General features: G+C 40.6%; 1 protein-coding gene across 8 annotated transcripts in view; it reads left to right on the top strand.

Annotated features, from left to right (window-relative positions):
* The window catches only part of zfhx3b (zinc finger homeobox 3b), a 237,870-nt gene that overhangs the window by 121,517 nt on the left and 94,329 nt on the right, over positions 1-22,024 (top strand). The window contains exon 1 of one of the 8 annotated variants that reach the window (XM_046856880.1): positions 16,833-16,851. The exons of 6 other annotated variants lie outside the window; for them this stretch is intronic. The gene's annotated coding sequence lies outside the window, so the exon portion shown is untranslated. Of the gene's footprint in view, positions 1-16,832; positions 16,852-20,004; positions 20,071-22,024 lie in introns of those variants that run through there. One more of the 8 variants, XM_046856879.1, reaches the window with a different exon arrangement.

Raw genomic sequence — 22,024 nt, 5'->3', positions numbered from 1 at the left:
TTTTTTTGATCAGCATGCATTAATTAACTATGCTGTGTAATCACTGGAAAGCGCCAGGCTGGTTGTAGTCAGTTCTCCAAAAACAACAGCCTTCAGGGAGTACAAGTGCATCACGAAGAAACCACTTTTCAGAAACCACTTTTTTTTGTACATCACCACAGGAACCTTTAAGGAACACAGGAACATTTAACTGACTTTTGGAGTAGCAAGGAATAATTTTACTTTGCCTATTATTTTAGCATATGTGTATTTGGTTAGTAGCAGGTACACTTATGGTTGCGTTTTTTTTCTTCGACCATAGTGGTAATTAGCAGCCATAGGAGCTGTTTGCTAGTCTTATCTCTTGCTGCTCGGGCTACGCTGTCATTATAGAAATGGCCGTCCACTCCTCCTCCCCTCTACACCTTGCTGTAGCTTTTGTGTGGAGAGCTGTGCTTTAATTATAGGTCTGCAAGTGATGTCAGCATTGTGGCGTCTGCTGCCATTTACCCAGCACCTCTCCAACACACACACATATATACACACACACACACACGTAAGCATGCCACTTACTCTACCTCTAACTCAATCTGTGAGCTCTCCTTCCTTTCTGGTAGCTGTCCACAAGAGAGATCAATAAGGTACCAAAAGTCACACTTGACTTTTTGTTTGGGATAACATGGCTATTTTAAGTCCATACTAAGGTAGACACATTGAAAATGACCTTTTGCCCCCCAAAAATTTTATGGAATTATGTGATGGAGAAAATCTGGAATCAGCCCTGCAATTGGTTTATGTTGGTGCTGTCGGATTTGGTCACTCTTTTACAACTTCCTCGGCTTTCAGGTATTGCATCCACTATAAAAAGTCCATATAAATGTAAACAAGACTTTTCTTGACAAGGTTTTCTTCTAAGAAGCAGATAGGAAGCACTGACTTTTTTTGACAAGCTAAAAAACAAGAACGAAACAGAGGATGAGACATGATTTTTATATATTTTTTTTGGTTTTACACTTTTTGCAGCTTTTATTTATTTACAGATTGGCGCATGTTCTAGGTAGATGGAGCACACACAAGAGGGAAGGGAGGGGATGGATTCTGCCACAAACACCTGAGGGGTGTGTCATAGAAGCATCTGTACTGTAACACATCCTGAAAGATTTGATGACCCTCTGGAACAAGTTTAACCAGGGAGTGTGTAGACCTCTAGGACACCATGGAGCGCTTCTTCGAGCTATTAGATGACCTGGCCTAGAAATACAACACAAAAAAAAAACGCGAGTGAGAAAAGAAAGAGAAGAATCTATCACGAGGAAAACGCTCTGTGTAGGAAAACAGTGCAGGACTGAACGCTTTGTCCGTGTCTTTTGTGTGTGTGTGTGTGTGTGTGTGTGTGTGTGTGTGTGTGTGTGTGTGTGGAGGGGAGAGAGAGAGAAGGGAAAGAATGGTAGGTAATGTTATCTTGTTCACAGTTACAAGAATCCGGCTCAGAGAGGCCTATGGGGTTTCATGTTTCTAATATGTATATAAAGTTTCGTTGGCACAAAGGAGCTTTTGTGCAGTGCAAAATGAATGCACACACACCCCCACCCTCCCATCTCCCTCCCTTGTTTAAAAATGCATTCATGTGTAAGCAGGGCAGCGAGCGTGGACTCAGGTTTCTGCTATCTTTGTGTCGTGTCGTCACTGAGCCTCTGCCAGCTAAAATATGCTTCTCACTTGCTGGTGCCGGGGTTTTGTCAGCGCTCTGCCAGTGTTGCTTCCAGCCTCAGATTAGTCAGAGAAACAACCAGGGTCCATACACACACACACACACACACACACACACACACACACACACACGAACAGAAAGATATTTTAGCATGACAGGTAACCCAAGTCACACCCATGAGGGAGAGCACGGAAAGAATAGGCAGACAATAATTACAGAGCTTTTTGTTTTCAGGGGGACTTTTAGGTAACTACTTAAATGCCTGATCCCAAATCTTTGCCTTGTAATTACAGTAGTGGGCCCCATTAGGGCAGAGGTTTTTGGGGGATTATGCTCTCTGAGAGAACGGTGTATCTATACCGGTCTTTCTGATTGGCCGGATTGGACACTGTCCTCGGCTGGTTGGTCGAGTCAAGGCCATGTTTTTGTCATCACAAGGGAAACATGCTGCTCACTTCCTGGTTTAAGCTGTCACCACTCACATCCAAGGCATGCAACCTAATCTACATTCACTCTTTCTCTCTCTTGTTCTATCATTCTTTCTAATCCATCTCTCCCCATTTTTTCTTTTTTATCTTTTCACTTTTTATTCATCGGGCCGCTGTGATGTCCTCTGTTGGAGATTTATGATGATTATGCTTGCGCTGTCCTGGTGATGACTGTTTGGTGTGGTGCATCGTGTAGACCTGATGGGGGCTGTTTTGTATGGCGTCAGGACATGGACATGAACATGAAGCTTCACGCATTATTTTTTTCAACTAGATTATTTTACCCAGAAACTGACCAGAAGCAGTACCGATCATGAGCACCACGAGGCTCCAGATTTTTTTTAACAGTGAGGTGGTGGATCGAGCTGCTCTGGGTTGTCCATTGAGCTATTTGTGTGTGTGTTTGTGTGTGTGGGATATATCACAAGGCCAACCTGAGAGTGAAAGAGAAAGATGTGCCCCTTTAAGCTGTTAGCTTTCCTAATAGATTCTTAAGCACTGGCTTTAGTGCATGTTAAACCAGGATTACCCAATCAATTATGGCCGGTACAAACAGGGATTACTTAAAACACTACATTTTTCTTGTGGCTGGGCTAAAAGCAGAGCAAACCGAAGCAGCCCATGGGAGAGCAGCTGACCTTGGGGCAGATTGACCCCAAGCACAACGGACACAAAGCAGGATGGTCACCGGTGCATTATGGGAACATGATCATTAAGGAGACACTCTAGAAGCATTTTCACTGAGGAACCTTCATTTGCACCATAGAGTACCAGAGCAGTCCTGTTAGAGATCTGTACATCTTTTCCTGGATGAGATCCTGGTTTGGGTTTGAAGCATCACAAGTTTTCTGGATCCAAGGTGATACAACTTGCTATCATGCCATTGAGAGTTCTTGTACTGTGGTGTTTTGCTTTTGTTGCACAAAAATAGAATGTTTACAAATTAATGCAGCTACTGAAACTGTCAAGACACGTGAAGCTTCCAAAGCGTCTAACAATTTTCGACTAATTTCAGATTTCTAATGCTATTAAAGAAGGTCATCATTCATTGAACTTCTGTGATGTTTAAAACTTAAAGCTTCTTTTCAGTAGTTTCTGATTTACAAAAAAATATCGAATTTAGTAGGAGAACAAAGTCAGTTTCTAAAAGCTCTTGGAAATCTTTTCCTTTGGTGGAAAAAAGGTAATCAGAGACACACAATTTAAAGAAACACACAACTGGCATTTTATTTACTGATAAATGCATACATGCATGCTTGGACAAAACAAAAAATACTGGGCTAGAAGTAAAATGGTTGCTGAATCTAAATTCAACCCTGCTTCATCTGGAAGAGAAAGTTCATCCCCAAATTTCTCATGTTTTTAAAAAGTTCCCAAGAAGGTTCCTGTGGTGAAGTATGCACCTTCTGTCCTGACACGCCTACAAACATCAGTTTTTCATATCTTAACCAGTGGGCGCTTTGTGATGCTGTTTTTTGTTCTCGTTACTATTTCGTATTCCCTGCAGGCTGCCGTATTTGTACAGATTGGATTATTTATTGAAATGAGAAAGTAAGAAAGTGTGTTGTGATAGTATTATTATATTTGGCACAAGTAAACATGGATGGAGTGTTTTACAGGTGGGCTATAATGCGGTGCATGTACTTTTCAGGGAAAAGGGAGCACTTTCTGTACTCTTGTGTGTTTTAGAGGTAGTTCTGGATTTGACCTTCCAGGAACTTGATCTGGTGCATGTGTGTGTGTGTGTGTGTGTGTGTGTGTGTGTGTGTGTGTGTGTGTGTGTGTGTGTGTGCTGATGTGCGTGTGTATGTGCTCTGATCCACCCCACCTCTGAAAATATACAGAGCGAGCCCAACACTGTGTCTGTTTACTTTTTTAATCTCAATTAGCAGCCCGAGCCCTGCCGTACAATGTGGAACAAGTATAGACACATTCTTGCCAAACCAGCTCTGTGTGTGTACTTGTTCCATGTGTGTGTGCGTAGTACGAGTTTGCATTTAATGCAGCTTACCTCTCAGTGAACCATCACATGCTCAGTACAGTACATGTTGTAAGCACATGATCTTTGAAGCTAGCTTTTCTTTTCCTTTCCCTCCCTTTTAGCATTCGCTAGCTGTTTATCTGTCTCTAATAGATTGGTAGTAAACAGTTAGACAGCTAGGACACAGCAGTCCACGAGACTTGTTGCTTGTGGTGTTAGACTTGAGTCTGCAAAACCTAATTCTTTCCTCTATGATGACATGCAGAAACTTCCTGTGTATCATTTTAACCTTTGAGAGCCAGTTCTGACCTTGCTGAAGCAAACATTTTGCTCGAGGCCAGTACTGGAGTGAGAACCTCGTTCAATATCTCTGAGAAGTCCGTTTCACCATGACTGATACCTCTGTCTTTTCCAGGCCATCTCCATGTGCCTTTCTTATACTCTGTCATTGGGTCGGTGTGGAAGGAAATAAGAGTGGCCTAATCGCCCTTAATAAGAATGTGTTATTGATGGTGGGGCTGGTGAGAGGCCCTGAGCTCTGTTTGCAGACACAAAGGGGCAGCAGACGGGCTTGGTGTTCTGTTACCTTGTCTGGCCTGAGACCTGTGCTCACCCTGGCCGTAAACGCTCTAACTGTCTGCCTCATATCCTAATGACCACTACGGCTAATCCCATCAGCACCATGCTCTCTACATGCTAGAAAAAAGCTTAGTTGGTGCAGTTTAGGTAGTTCTGTCCCAGCCTCTACTCGATAAAGTTTATAGAATTCTCATTCTTATTGAATGTGATCAAGACTTTTCACTAAAGACCTTAACATAGATAAGAAAAAATGTGACTGAGCATCCCAGATTTTGAAACAAATCCTACTTAATTAAGAAGCAATGAGAAGTGCACAGATAGCATTCCGTAATTAGCTTAAGCAGAGGCTGCTGTAACCAGATACACCGCCTTAATGGCAACACAAGGCCCTGTGAAAAGCATCATTGTTCTCCGGATAATTGTGCTTTTAGTTAACGTGGGGCGGAGGGGAAGGCGCTCCTTGTTAGAAGAGCTTGTCAAGGGGGGCTGATGACAGCTGGAGGCGGTGATGGGGATGCGTACCATTGGGATCGGGCGCGCTTCTGGCCTCATGCCCACTCTGCCAAGCCCACTTGTGCCCTCTGCTGAAGTGCAGAGGAATTAGCTTTCCCTCGGGCGAGGGGGACACACATGTTAATTATATACCACTGAGTGTTAATGAATGAAGAGGGATCGATAGCACTAGCAGATGTATGCAAACAGCTTGCTGATTATGCTGCCTAATGACACCTGCTAGAACTGCCCACAGCTAAAACCAAAAAGAGCGGGTGCTGAATAAAATTCGGAAAATCTATTGTATTCAGTACACCTTTAGCAAGTGCAAGATTGCTACACTACATTAAAAGTTTTTTTTATACATGTCTGGCATTTGTCAAACACCCTTATCTAGAGCGACTTACAACTGAAATATTTAGACAACTGAGCAGTTGAGGCTCTAGAGCCCAGGAATGGCAGCTTGGGTGCTAGGATTTGAACTCACAACCTTGAAACCAGGGGGCTCCAACAGCTTAACCACTGAGCAACCGCTTACCTATTTTCAGAGGCTCTTTAAGCGTTAATGTTTATAGCTTTCTAAAACTGTTTCTGAAGCTGAAACTCCATCTTTAGTACTTGCTTTATCCTGTTCAGGATTTCAGAGGATCTGGAGCCCACCCAGAAACACAGGGTGCGAAAATGGGTATATGTTCGGGATGAGGCACCATTCAGGAAAGAGGACCTTTGCTATAGATTTCTACAGTGAGCCAGTAAGGCTTCATCCAGAGGGACAGAGAGGTAGGAGAAGTTTATTCTCTAGCTCACATATGGTAGTTGTCAAGATTCAAGACCTGGAGTCTGGAGTCGCACATTAGGGTGGGGAGCATTCGGATGCTGCGGGCAATTTCACCTGCTTGGAGCTTGGCCTGCTGAGGTCTGAGCTCCCCATTGTATTCAGCCAGCCGGAGCTGTTGGAAATCTTATACCTGCCTTTAAGCAGATAGGGAGGGCAGCCAAGAATTAACTGCTGCCTCATCCTGGCAGCCACAGAGAATGAGATGATGTCTTTATGTGGATGGGGATTCATCATTGTTGATATTCATTCACAAAACACATCGCCATGTATAGCAACGGGGTCTGACACACCCTTTCTTTTGTTTTTAGGAATTTCTCTGTAAACATTTCTCTCAGCTGTTTTGTGATAAATGTTAAGATAATGTTGGTAAGATAAGAATCCCCGTGAATAGGGTTTTTTGTGGACGTATTCATCTCAGGGTGTGTACATCCTGCCTGCCAGCATATTATACCAATTTCTAAGCTGAAGATACAATCCCAGTCCTTTACTTCCCGGAGCAGGACGCGCTCCATCTCAAATGTCAGTGTCAGGTGACATTTCAGTTTTTGGATATGTGACCTCTTCTAGGTTTAAAGCGTCCTCCTTGTTGAGTGGCTACTTGCCAGCATTAGTTGGAGTAGATCCAGAACTCTCCAGTAGGATCATGTGTGGAATTGTGTGATGGAATGAGAAATGGTTTAGCGACTGGCGAGGTGCATTAATGTAATGAAAAAGGAGACGCAATGTTCAGTCGAGGCAGGCGACATGCTTATGGTAAGGAATTGCATGTTTTTATTGCTTCCAAGCCGAGGTAGCACAGGGATATTATTACAGCAATGCACTGGGAAACACAAATGAAACCCTAGTTCACTTTCTGATGCTAGGACTTTTCAAGGAGAGGCCAAAGAACAGGTGTTGACCCCCTGCAGTACGGGACTACATTATTGACCAGGGTCTAGCACCCCAATTGATTGCTTTATTGTATTGCCATGAACCTCAGCAGTCAAAGACCTCAGGTTGACCTGGAACTGGACAGAACATTGCTGTGACCCTTACCTTAGCAAAAGAGTTATGTGGTTTTGACCTGCTCTTTGATGAGGGTAGGCTTGACCTGATGAACTCTACTTGTCACCTTCCCTCTGACTCAGGTTGTAATTTAGAGGCTTCTAGGTGGCTTGAGAGCTTTGCTTTTAACCAAGGTCTCGTGCCCTGACTCTGGACCCTGCACATGACTGTGAGGGTGTTCATCATGTCAACTAGGGTTATGCTAATGAATCTCCTCCAAATTACATCTGGGGAGCTTCTAGAGAAATGGGATTTGGAATATTGGTTAGTCAGCGTTGTGGTCAAAATGTTATTCATTGTGGGGAGTGGTGGTGGGCTCTGGTCTTTTGATGTAAAAACTAAAAAGCAACCTTGAATCATAGTCTGGAAAATAAGAGAAACAGAAAACCAAGATGGCCTCTGTTTTTTGTCTATGAATATATGTTTTGAAAGAGCTTAAGGAAATCATAATGTGGTGTAATCTTAGGGTTCTGTGCAAATGAGTTGTATATATTTTTTGGATTGTCTAGATATGAAAGATCTGTGCCACTAGAAAGGGAACAACATGCTCTGAACAGGAAGCACATAAAAACAAGCATATCTGTCTCAATAGCATTGCCGGTAGTATTGCTTGTTTTATTTGTTTTATATGTCCATCTTCTTGTGTTTCCAACTAATCTTATCTATCTTTAATGTTTGAAGAACAACGTAGTACAACAGCCTAAGCATTTTTAATATACACACAGACTCAACACATATTTCTTTTCATTTTGATCTAAAGGTTTTCAATCCTATTTTTTTTTTTTTTTTTAAGCTCAAGCTCTGATCCTTGTCAAAGTTGGATTTCAAGGCTACTGAATTTGAGGGGGAGGAGGATCTTCAGGGTGCGGTTCATGTTTTATTGGTACTCCAAACATACCTGGCCGGAGAAGGGAATGCACAGCCACTCCTCCCCTCCGGCACCTCTGACGTGTCCTTAATTACAGCTAGCCTAATGATATGGTGGCGACAAGGCCAACAGGTGTTGCTTATGCATGTCGTGGCTCAAAACAACACCCCCACACCTCCCTTGCTCTCAGTGCTTCTCACTATTTCTCTTTCCCTGTCATTATCTCTTTTCTGTGGAATGATACTAGTGACAAGGTGTGTACACACTGTAAGCTGCATCTCCATAAATGACCAAACCAAGTCATTGGTGTACGTGATATAGTTTTATAGACATTTTAATTCCCCCCACCCACCCCTTTATTTCATTAAAAAAAATGTATGAGGAAAGGATGCCTATTGAGACTACTATCTCAGTCTGAAAGAAGTTAGAAGGATTGCAGCTTGTTTCAGACATTAGGCAGGAAAATTATAAATAATAGGATGCGGTAAAATGAAATAAAGAATACGCACATTAAAGTAAGTGTCTCAAATAAAAGAAAATAAAACCCCAAGTCAGTTATAAAATGCAAATCGATACTATATAAAACAGGACAAATACGTAAATTAAAAATGCAATCTCAGACAAAAAGGATAAAAATAAAATTTAGAATTGATCATATGATAAAAACAGAGAACTCTTAAAATAACATTAAATATAACAGTTTTATTGTATTCTATATGGTATTTAAAGGCTAGCTGCAGGTATGTATATATATATATATATATATATATATATATATATATATATATATATATATATATATATATATATACACGTGTGTGTGTGTGTGTGTGTGTGTGTGTGTGTGTGTGTGTGTGTGTGTGTGTGTGTGTGTGTATACCTGCAGCTTGTCAGCTAAGTGTAATGTCAATTTTCTCATAATATTATAGCATCATATCATCCCTGCCATAGCTACTAAAAGCACAGTAATGAATAACAAAGCAAACTAATAAAATGGCTCGGCTTGATGAGAATGATGAGCCATTTGCCATTACAGTAGTTTTGGAGCTTCCCTGCACCCCCTCCAAAAAAGGTGTGCATCTGCCTCCATGGAGTCAGCATTAATTAACCCTTTTCTATTATAGGTCCAGGGACAATTAGGTTTCCTCTCACCTTACATGGCCCATCCTCCAGCACAGGGCATATGTCAGACTTCAGAGCATGGAAGGGGAGTCAACCTCAAATGTGACATGAGGTTGCGAGTGGAGTGACACCTTTACCCTACTCTCCATGGTTTATGCAAATATATGCTTCTGCTGACCTGCACTTGCTGTTTTTAAAGCACTATTTGCATAGTAGATTAATAGCGCTCAACTAATCCTTGACTAAACCTCCTTTCTGAAATGCCAGCTGGGAAACCTGTCACATTGACATAAGCAGCACATTATGGGTTTTTTTCCCCCCCAGAGATTTCGTTGTGGAAAGTGTTGAGCTTGAACTTGAAGCGTTTGATAAGTCTCAAGGAAATGCTGACTTGAACATGACTAGTAGTTTGTGTATACATTTGGGGCTATAGTTCTCTCTCTCTCTCTCTCTCTCTCTCTCTCTCTCTCTCTCTCTCTTTCTTTCTTTCTCACTCTTCCTCTCTCTCTCTCTCTCTCTCTCTCTCTCTCTCTCTCTCTCTCTCTCTCTGTTTACACTCTTACACCATGTGGCTCATTTCCCATGTCGTCTTACTGTATGTCAGGCTTCCAGGCCCCCACATGCCCAGAGTGCTGGCACCTGCAGGTAACTCACTCAAAACTCAGCAATTTCATTCACACTGTATCTGGCGTCAGGCCCTCACACACATACAACACACAGCAATAGAGTTTGAATGGAAAAACTAGTGAATAGATCTCAGATTAGAAATATTTTGCTCATCACATTCATTTAAAATTGCATAGGTTTTATTATTTGCCCTTGCTTGTGTATTTCCTACTCTGGCCTGGTAAAATAATTACATTGTTCATTTAAATTAAGTAAGACACCCATGCAATCAAGGACTTCCTTATGCAGTGCATGTGTAGCTCTGCTACATTTATTGAGGGCCAGGGGCCGGAAATAACTGTTGCAGTATACCAAACATTGTATTAAAGGTTCTATTGTTTCTCTCATTTAGGATTTTTTATAATATTCGAAATAATAAAAATATAATAAATAAATAGTAAACTCTGCTTAGATAATGCATTTATATTTTCTAGTTGAGTGAAACTTCTAGTACAATGAGACACAATTTAATTTTCTGTACAATAGAGTTCAATGCCTAATACAGCTATTCCACGAGAGACATGAAGCGGGTTTATATTTAAAAGGTATTTCCAAATGGCATTGAAGTGGTGAATGCTCCTACATTGCTCCCTTTTGCTTCGCTCACCACTACTGAGGTTACTGGTCTTATTGCGTTGTTAAAGCGTATAAGAAAGATGAGAAAAGATTAACTGCATGGTGAATTGCTGATATTTATTTGTGGGGAAAAAAAGGAAAAAGAAAAGAAAAACAGTAAGCTTTAAGGAGTTTTGTGTGTTACGGTCAGTGAATGGCAAGCACCGGCCTCCTGTCAGCCACGACTTGCCCCACCTTTATAATTTTGCCCCGACCAATAGAGGGCACACACTCACAAGACAAACAACAAAAAACATTATAATATTCCAAACGAGAATTCATTATAAATTAGATGCAATCCTACAGGCATTTTTAACTTTTTTTACCCTCTTCTTATATATATATATATATATATATATATATATATATATATATATATATATATATATATATATATATAAATATATATAACCCAAGGTCAAAATCCAAGGTCACCATTGGCCCATGGGTCCTAGTTTGGGCATTTCAGATTTTTCAGATATTTCTGAAACAGGTTTTAGAAATAGTCTTAGCGAGACCTCAGGTAATCTAAGCTCAGGTGGTTTTAAATGCACACTCGGGTAGAACAAAGTTTGGAGAGTTCACTCAGGTGAGAACACTGTGATCGCGTTTGAACTCTGAATTGACTCTCCAGCCAGAAGTGAAGAAAACATGCTGCATGTATGTTTTTTTTGTGTGTGTTTTGTATGTTATTCTTTTTTTTTTTTTTTTTTCGAAAACACAAACTGATAAACTAATCTGAAGGACAGAGCTGTTCTGAGATTTGGACTGACAAAACAAACAAAAAGGAGAAAATAAAGATGGAATGCACTATCCAAAATGTTCGAAGCGAAATATTTGTATTGTTTACTCATCTAATATTTTTTCACTTCAAGAAATATTTCATGAAAGAAAGAACCAAATTACCAAGGGGTTTTACACCCTTCTTTGTTTTTGTTGTTTTGGTTTGGTTAGCCAAACACGGTGTGTGAAATGCAGTGCGAAACCAAACACGCATCCAGCATAATGTTTTGCAACACTATTTGAGAATATCTGGTGCGGAGCTAACCATTCAGGTCCTGCAGGTGCTAAACCCTTCTCTAAAACCTTCATTTAGTTTTCTTTCATTATTAATATTTTTTTTAACTCTCTCCTGAACGAGAGAGGAGAGATTATGAAAATGAGAGTTAGTCTTCTATTTCCATGCTCATTTTTTAGCTGCTGCTTCCTTCAGGTGTTTAATTCTGTTTAATATATTTGCTTGGTCAGAAGGTGTTGATTACTTTTCTGTAGCTGCAGCTCAGGCTAATATTATGTAGATGATACATAAGCAAAATATGATAAGATGATACTCACAGACATTTCTGAGAGACACTATATACATTTTGACAGAACTTTTTACATTTTTCCTTATTTTCTGTATTCTGTTGGAAGCCTCTCAACAGATGTAAGTTGATGGACGGAGTCTCCAGTGCCAGTGTTTTTATTTAAAATGTATTAAAATCTTTAAAGTATCAACTGTTTTTTTAAACATACAACTTGTTACCAACTTGTTTTAGAGAAAAAATTATTGTGAATGCTGACAAATTGCTTTGGTTTGTGTGATATAATGCCACAGGGCCTATGTAGGAAAATAAGCAGCTTTAGCATGGTGACCTTAAGACATTGAGAGTGTTTTATTCTTTACATAGTATATTCCCAGAGTGAGGTTGAGAGACTCAGTTTTAAGAGAGTCATTTTAGTATGTGTATGTGTGTGTAATATCTATGGCCTCTCCTGTGACCCCCACTGCCAGAGAGAGGCTTCTTTCATTGGCTTGGAGCCCCTGATCCTGCAGATAATTACGCAGCAATGTAAATTACAGTGAGGCAGCGCTGGCCCCGTGCTGGCCCTCTGCTCTCTCTCTCTCTCTCTCTCTCTCTCTCTCTCTCTCTCTCTCTCTCTCTCTCTCCAAACTTTATAGCTTACAGCTAAATGCAACACCACATCTTGGAGCCACTGACTAGGGTTGCTTCTGGTTAAAAACTTAGCAGCTGATAACTCTGTCCTCTCTCTCTCTCTCTCTCTCTCTCTCTCTCTCTCTCTCTCTCTCTCTCTCTCTCTCTTTTGCTTCCTTATCTCTTTCTCCTTTTCTCTGCCACACAGCATGCGCAGTCCAGAGAAGGAAAAACATCTCTGGTTAATATTTAACTGCCAGGACCTGAGGTAACGGAGTAAAGAGTGCTTGGCAGCTGAAACTAATAAACACACACACACACACACACATATATATATATATATATATATATATATATATATATATATATATATATATATATATATGCTTCTGTCCTCTGAGGAATGTGCCGGTTCTCATCCACGTTGTGACCTGTTGACCTCATGCTAACACGTGACAGAGATGGAAATCAGAGCGGTAGAGTGCTACAGTGACCTCTGTTTTCTCTCTTTCAGGCCTTTTGGGTTGCCTGTTATGACACAACAGGCCATCGTTAAAGCGATACTCCATCTTTTTTTCAGATGAAATGCTATGCTCTGTATGTGTAGCGTGTGTGTTCATCACACACAAGAATTATTGAGAGGAAAAATAGGAAGTCTGTTCGCTATAAACTCGCTTCTGATGGAAGTTTAATGGCAGCTGTCAAACAGTTTCTAAACAAATCATGTTTGGGGATTCTTTCAGGGTCTTTTTTCAAGCGGTGTTGTTTACAAAAAAATTGATGGAACCATTTTTTCAGATGGTAGAAATTGTTGTATGGCTCTGGTTCCATACAGACAGCACAGAAGTTTGAGGAAAATGCTAAATAACCGGAACTACTTTCTAACTGAAAATACTTGTTGTCTTTCTTACACTTTTATTGTTACTGCGTAATGGCTGAAATTGTCAATATGTGTTAAACAGCTACTTTTGACTTCTCCAACAACTGCCCCTTAGACCTGCTAAGCTATTGTAATTTACTTTAATATTAATGTGAAGTTTTTCTGCTTTCTGTTTCTGTCCAAATTTGATCAAAAAAACAATAGACAGAAAAAACAGTAGAATATTCCTTTAAAGCTGCAAGGTGGAGAACAGGTCAAAGACAGGACGTGTTTTTGCCTCCATTGATTTGCTTTGGGTTTTTTGTCTCTGCTGTTCTCCGCCTTTTTTTCCTCCATTCTCTCCTCCTGGGCGCTTCGCACAGCTGGACTCCAGATGTGAGGCACATGTCATGCGACACAATTCGAGGAGGCTGTAGATAAGAGCAGGCTGGCACGTCAGAGTCGAGATCTGGGCACACACACTCTGCGGTAGTTTGGCTCAATGTTGCGGTTGTTGCGATCTCAGCTCTGACAGCTTGTGTCATGCTTAATGCCTCACTTCCCAAACACGGCCCCTGATTTATATCGAACAGGTGCTGTAGTGTTTGGGGGGGAAGAGTGAGGGGGTAAACCCAAGAAGGGGAACCCAGGAAAAACAAGGGGTGTGTGTGTGTCTGTCTGTATGTCTGTGTATCTGTGCGTGTCAATGTACACCAACCACGCTCTTTTCGGAAGCACCAGATAACCGAGACACGCTGACAGGATCAGAAACAGTTGCTATGATTATTAGCATATTGGACTGTCTTTTATCCATGTTCTCAAGTTGAAGGATATGAAGGCCTTGTCTGTTCTCTGTTCATGCTGGCTAAGCCTTACTCTTACAAGTTATAACATCAAAGAGATTTGTACATGGCAAGAAACTGTCTACATTCACCGACATGGTAGACAACCAACCACAAACTTCTTTTGTATCCTGTTTGCAAACACAAGATTATCTTTAATGCCTTTTAAAGACAAGATACTGTGAACCTTTTCAGCCCAGGGATTATATGTATGGCTTCAAATTCTGCTGGTATTAATGTGTTCTGGAGATTTTTTTCTCACTCCATATACATGTAAATGCAGGATCTTGAAGCTCATGACCTAAAAGGTTTGCAAAAATATTAGATGTTCCAGAGAATCTTAGGCGAAGACTAGCTACATGTTGACACACTGGAATGCAAGAATGATGTGCTGTTTTGGTTCACAGTGCATGTTTTTTTTGTTTTTTTTTATTATTATCATTTTTTTAACCCAACCAGCTGATGGTGGATGGATATAATTTACTTGTACTTCCATACTTGTCTCTTTAAGTCAGATGTTCGCCTGGTCTCAGGTAGAAGCTTCTTACCTTTCTAATCAAATTAGCTGTGTGAGCCACAAACTTGACATGATTGCATGCTTGAAATGTGTTTTTTTTCTTCCTCTCTTAAACTGCATTAGGTTTCCTTAACACGGGTCCTGACATGCTTGCAGTCAGAAAGGGCGCTTGATGTTTTACTTGTCCTCTTACACCCAGCACCCAAGCATCTTTCACCATTGCCCTCTGGGCCACCTTGTTAGACTCTTAACAACTTGTTTTCTCTTTGAGTTGTTTTTTTTTTTCCAGTTTTTCCTTCATCTCTTCCGTTGTTGACAGTTTGGGGAGAAATTGCACGTCACCTTGCCAGTTACATCTCGGCTCAAGACCTCACAACAACCACTGGTTCAGAACCTGCACATCATTTTCCTCCACATAAGAGTCATTCTGTGATTTTTATAGTTGTCAAAGCTCGAATTGTAAACGGTAAATTGTAAATGAATCTGCTCTTTTCTCAGGCCTGTCCTGCTTGATATACATTTAGTTTGGAAAGAAAAAAGAAAAAGATTAGGTTTATAATTTGCTTCTGCGAATTTGGAAAATAATTGATATGAGCGGAGTCATTATAGCTGTCAGGTCCTTTCATGTTTATGTTCTCATAGCGAAAGGAGCCTGGCTAGGCTGGCATACACCACCACAGAAATAGCCTGTCAGGAAGTGTGAGCACACCTTCCTAATTGGAGACGCTCTCCACTGGTGTACAAGAATAGCCAGGCATTAAGAATCTGTTGCATCAATAGGAATCCCTTCAATATCTCTTTAATTCTTCTCAGCAGTACTCCTACTTTAAAACAATAGGCAACAGCTAATTTTGGACGTCACTCCATTCCCATTTTAATTTGTTTCCCTTTTTTTTAAAGACCATCAATGCCCTGTGCTTGCTTTCCTGTTCTCCTCCTCACTTCACATCATTCCCTTTCCTTTATTAACGCTTCGTAATTCTTTAAAGCAGGCGGAAAGGGAGCGGCAGAAAGCAGAAGTCGTCCCTTGAGGTTTATCTTTTAAAGCACTGCACAGTTCTTTCCCAGGATAAGGGTTTCAACTAAGCAGGGAGGAATTCAGGCCAGGGCTCATAAAAAGAAGTATTTGTGTACCAGAAAGATTTTCACCCTTTTTGCCCCTCCCCCTCTAAAGTCTTTGTCATTAATGACTTTAGCAAATGTCTGGTGTAGAGTGAAAAGACAACAGTCTTCAAAGGAAAGTCACTAATCATTTATCCAGTATATCTGTGCACAAGAATGATAAATCCGTGCCTGGGTCACCATCGCGTTTCGTGCCTTCGCCTTCGCGACATAATTTCTTCCTGCAATAAAAAAAAATTATTGCGCAAAATGTTTTCGCATATAGACTTGTTTGCATGTGGATACCGGGTGGACAAATCATTAGTTAGTAGTAAAATTAGTAAAAGATGTTAAGCGAGTAAGCTAAAAAAGTGGTAGCTAATGTAACAATACTACCTAGCGAGTAAGTTTGCTAGTCAAGCAAAACAGACTAAACAAAGTTGTGGGCTAATGTTTTGAATACATCATGGTTGTGCGACATTAAAAAAATTTTTTTTTTAGATATGAGATGTGTTCTGTTGTCGGGACACACACAAAAAGTAAGCTGTCCAGCTAGCATTTTTATATTCACTGTGTGGTGATTAAGTGCTATGATAGCAGGAGTGTTTCATAACACCTTTGTACTGGAATTTTGCTCTGTTTTATTTCTGTTTCTGGATTCAGAAAGGATTATCATTCATCTGTGTATGCTAATGAGCCACCTAGTAAAAAAAAAAAATGTTTGGAGAGTGATGTACATTTTTTTGCGAGAAATATATGCTATAGTTCCAGAATCTTTGTGAGGGATCTTATCTTTGCGTTCAGGTTTAAACGCTAAACAAAACCGTTTAACAGAAAAACGATTTCGCAGCTTTTCTGCAGCTCGACAAAACAGCTTCCCCTCTGTGCCATGAGTGGCACTGAAACGCCTTTACAGGTGTTTTTTCCTAATTCCCGACTCTTCCGACAGACTCGTCGCCACAAGTTTAATGGACTGGCTGTGCATTCTGTATTCTTTGCCATGTCCTCTTAAGTCAACTGTTAAACTTGTCCTCTTTTGTGTTATGACATGCCCACACCTACATTCTCACAATGTGTTAGTATTCGCCTGAGGACACAGGTTTTTTTTTTTTTAAAGGTTATAACAGGTACCTGCTCCTTTAAGAACATGCTTCCTGGATAATTCGGCTAATTCCAGGTGCTCGTACTCCTCTTGGCTGTGTTTTACCAGGTGCAGACTTGGTCATTACTGAGGTATTTGTTTTTCTGATTATTAAAAAAAGAAATAAATAAAGGGGAGTGTTGAAGGAGTTTTTTTCTGATTAAGCCTGCCCATCCCTGATTCCCGAGCAAGATCTTTTTATCCATGTACTCATCCTTTTTTGGACTTTGTGCAGAGATCCATGGTTGTAAAAAAATAAAAAAAAAAAGAAAGAAAATAGCCTGGGTGTGAAAAGTTGTTCTAGGAGGAACATAGAGTTTGGATTGAGAGAGAGAGCAAGAGAGAGGGAGTAGAGGCGCAGAGGAAATCCAGCCGGTGGCACGGGGCACAGCTCCACAAGTCCCTCTCCAGAACGCCCACATGAAGCTTTAGCGATTATGATAATAAACAGTTTTATCATCGGCCTTGCAATCAATAATGCGGCTTCTTAAGGTTTAATATTTCAATGGTATTGATCATTTTAACAACAGTGTTTGCGGTTGGCTTGCCTTAACTGCAGAGTAGCTAGGGATGGAGAGTAAGAGAGCATCAGCGAGAGAGAGAGAGAGAGAGAGAGAGAGAGAGAGAGAGAGAGAGAGAGGCAGAAATTAACGTGCATTCTAAACTTCACTGCAGAGTAAATTTCTATTTTTTCCTATTATTATTTTTTCCTGTCATTATAGAGATTATGTGAAAAGAAACTCTGAATCTCCCTTTGTTTTATTTGATGTCCTTTGTTTACAAGTCAACTGAGGCTGACCCGGACTACCATCACTGGATAAAAAGAAAAAAAAAAAGAAAAGAAAAGAAAAGAAAAACATAACACAAAACACATGGCGAAGCAATCTCTGCAGTCTGCATATTTCTCACGTTATCTCTCAAGAGACACTTTCCTGAGCTATTAATAGATAAGATATTTCAATTAATGAATGCGTAAGCTCATCCATAGAACATGCACAACACACACACACACACACACACACCTGCTAAACTTTTAACAAAGGTGCAAAGAAATAACTAGTAAGTTACATACGGGTTCTGTGATGTTATTCTGCCCACTACAGTCTTCAAGAGTGGTTATTTGACCTCTGACCTCTCTCTCCAAAATCCAAATCAGTTTTAAGCAATGTAACATAAATTTTTTTTGTTTTTGGGCACCCTTCCCTGAAAAACTTTAGCGACTAATGTAATCCCAGGAGCTTTTGAAATACACTTCCATGTTCCGAATGACAAAATGGGATCAAATTCCTCGCCCTGTTCTTATGTTGGATGGAAACGTTGTATGGCACCGATATTCTTTTGATGTTACCATATACTCAGCCCTGAATCACTACTGACATCCTCACTGTTACCAAAGCGCTCTTTTAAAACATTACTCATCAGTCAACATCACAGATGCTCAGGGTATACAATGACCCGGATTAGGACGTGTGCCAAATCAGATCCACTGTTTTACACCAGTATTCTTCAATATTAGATTTCCACGTGTAATTAGCGTTGATGGGATGCGTGGCATGGACGTCAATTTTCTCTGTGCTCCATTTTATTGTGATGTCATATAACCGGCCAATAGATGTTACATCCTGGTTTTAATGTTGCCTCAACACAGAAACATATCACATACACACAGACACACACACACACACACACACACACACACATAGTCAGCCACACACTTGTCCAGTCTCCTGCTGTGTCCAGGCGCATGCTGTGAATGCTCTGCATGCACTCCAGCCTGATTGCCCATCTCTGATTATACATCAATACGTTTATCCCAGGAACGCTTCGTGTAGAAATCATTTATCTAAATGAATGATGAAAGTAGAGAGGCTAATGTGAGATGGTTTTTTTTGTTTTTTTTTTACTTTTTTGTGACATGCCTTTTTAAGCTTAATACTCACCAAGGTCACTGTTTGTGCATGTAAAAAAAGGAAAGTTGCTTTTAGGCAAACAGCATCGCTTAGCAGGAAAAACAACACTGTGAATCAGTAATGGAATGCGTTTTTAAATGGCGGATGTTGAGTATGATGTTAATTCTGCAGGCTGTGAGGGAGCTAATTCGAGCTCGTGCCTCATTTGTACTCCCCAACCTTGCTCCTCCGCCAGGCCCCCCATGCTGCTTGCTAATTGGCAGGAGACGAGGAGCTTCCTGCTGAGCGCTCGCCGCTTTCCTCGTGCCTCGCCACCCTACCAGCTCCTGCTTTCTTTCTCTATCTCGCATTCTCTCAATCTGAGTAATTAACCCACAGCTAATTAACTGCTTCTAATTACACCAAAGAGGCTGTTTCTATCACACTCTCCAAAAGTGAGGAGACACTCTGCCGCAACGTGTAAATCCCCCCTTCGGCTGCTTTTAAAAACGCCCCCACGTGGCGGCAAAAGGCGTGGAATCCATCTCTTGTTATCAAGAAGCTAGTGCAGTGTCAAAGTGCTACATTGGCACAAAAGTGCTTTTGTAGGCCTCCCCATGTTTTGTTTTCAAAATGAATCACACATACATGATTATGATGAACAAAATTTAAATAATAAAAAGTCACAATGTCAGAGTTTGAAAGCAATTTACACATTTCAAGTTTGCCTGTTACACAGGGTCATGGAGGAGTAGCGTTCGAAATCTTCATCTACATCTGCCTCTTTCAACACAACTACCTGCATTTTTCCCTCACCACATCCATAAACCTCCTCCTTGGCCTTCCTCTTTCCCTCCTTCCTGGTGGCTCCATCCTCAGCATTCTCCTACCGATGTACCCCATGTCCCTCCTCTGCACATGTCCAAACAATGAGTAACGTTTGAAATCGAATTTGATCAAACGCATGCAGAATGCAGAAAGCATGCCTCTTCCTTGTATGCCAGGTGCACTATGGGAAATGTAGTCTGCCTTCACAGAGACACCTTTGGTCAGTGTGAGTGTGCACTTAGTGATGTGATATCTGTAGAAGCAGCAGCATTCTGCACATAGCTGTGCTATCTCATCCCTAATGTACTCGCAGGCACGCTCCTTTCCTCTCCTCTCCACACCTCTCCTCTCCCTCCCTCCACCTCGCCCCAGCGCCAGCCTCGTCACAGCCACTGCTATTTCTGTAGCTCAGACTGATAGCTAGAACTGAAGATCATTGATTTTACGGGAAACCGTGTTTACAGCCTGAGTGCCATCGACCTGAGGTGACTTTTTTCCCTCCTGAAGCAGCGGCGGCAGCGGCAGCAACGAAGCTTTCCTGCGTCTACATTAAACACTCAAGGAGAAAGACGAGGCTGGAGGAAGGAAGGAACAGTTCAGTTCAGTGTACTCTGTTTACCTCATATTAATGATCTGGATATTGAGTGGATTTTATTGCGTAAAGCCCCAGCACTAGCCACATTGCAGATGAATTATAAGCGTGTTCTCTCGCAGTCGTTTAGCAATTAGGCTGTTTTTGAGCTCATTCCTGAAGAAATAGCTGGATTTAAGAAGAGCGGTTATTAAGTGTGTACTAGGGGAAGTGTGGTCTTACAGTCCGCTTCACACACACACACACACATACACAGATTTAAGCATATATATATATATATATATATATATATATATATATATATATATATATATATATATATATATATATGTGTGTGTGTGGGTGTAACGGTACACAAAATTTATGGTTCGGTTCAATTTCGGTACAGTTAGAGGGAGAAATTCGAAACATAATATTGCTTGTCATTTTTTATTAACTTTTTTTTATTAATTCAATTATTATTATTATTATTGCCATTTGTGTTTAACATTTGAACCGTTTACATTTTTTTTACAATTCTATAAAATAATATTTTTTAATATTTTATAGAAAAATTAAATAGAATCAATCAAATTAATGCAATACACTTTTTTATTATATTAATTGAATTGAGTAATCAAATAAATGAGCACAAATTAAATTGATTAAATACAATTACATAAATAGAAAAATAAAATGTAATATTTTATATTTGTTAGTCCCCATTTGGGTAATACAGGTGTGTGTGTGTGTGTGTGTGTGTGTGTGTGTGTGTGTGTGTGTGTTGTTTTTAATATTTAATTTTCTAAAGATATGATCTACTTAACTGATCTACCGGTACTTATTTCAGCATTCTTTGACAAATGTCTTCATTTTTTCCATCCTTCATTTATTCACTACCTTGATATGCGGAATTGTTAGGATTTTCTTCTTTGAAGCAAATTTCTTGAAGCTGAAAATGAAACGCAAAAGCGTTTTCATGCATGAAAAAGAAAAAATTAATTTCCGGTATGGAGTGAGTGAGTGAGTGAGTGAGTGAGTGAGTGAGTGAGTGAGTGAGTGGCCACAGTGACACTGCGCTAACTCTAGTTTCTTTTTTTATACCACTGGCATTGTTTTGTATGTTTTCAAGTTTAATAATAATAATAAAAAAATTTGCTCCGAGGCGGAGACTAAACAAACTTGTGGCCTGCCACTTAATACGTTCCTGAGGGAACTTTGTTCAGCACGTAAAAAGGATTGCATTTGGTACACGTGTGTACCGAACCAAAAGCCCAAGACAATCTTCTTTCTGTATCTTCAATACAGAGATATTTAACATAACAGGTCAGAAGTAAAAACCTGGGATCAAGGCATTCTTTTTAATCAGTAGAGAGGACAGGGTTATCGATGCAGCTATATTTTTACTTACATGTGCCATTAATTGGTTTGGGTTTAGCAGACCATGCAGGACTGCTGCGCTTGCTCTACCATTGAACACGTCTCTAGAGCAACATCAAAAGCCTCACTTGCTTTATTGGTAGAAGCCTTTCCTTTGCACGTTTTCCTGTAACTTTCTTAGCATTCATGACATTGATTTTACAATAAGCACCCTAACTCTGCTGTGGCTAGCCGGTGTGATGGCTAGATCTGGGCACGAGCTCTGCCGCAGACCACTGGAAAGTAGTGCACTGGAGCAAGCATGCTGAAACAGAAGCCGTGGGACAGCTGCTAAGGGAAGGATGGGGCGGAGAGTTAGGGCTGCACCCTGTAAGTGGTTTCCAGCTGGGGCCGGGCGTGTGTTAATTCCCCAGGAGAGCGTGGAGGGTGCCAGGGCTCGGCCCCTGGAGGCTCAGACCCTAGGCAGGTGAATGAGCATGCTTATAATCAGATGGCTGCTTAGCCTTTAATTCGCCTCTCACTCAGCCAGTAAATCCCGCCTAATGAAAGGTCCCATAAATAAAAACTTATCTCATTTTCCATCCTCTCCAAATGACA

The sequence above is a fragment of the Silurus meridionalis genome, chromosome 9 (assembly GCF_014805685.1).
Source record: "Silurus meridionalis isolate SWU-2019-XX chromosome 9, ASM1480568v1, whole genome shotgun sequence".
NCBI lineage: Eukaryota > Metazoa > Chordata > Actinopteri > Siluriformes > Siluridae > Silurus > Silurus meridionalis.
The sequence above is the reverse complement of the archived record's forward strand: the minus strand, read 5'-3'. Positions and strand labels throughout refer to the sequence as shown.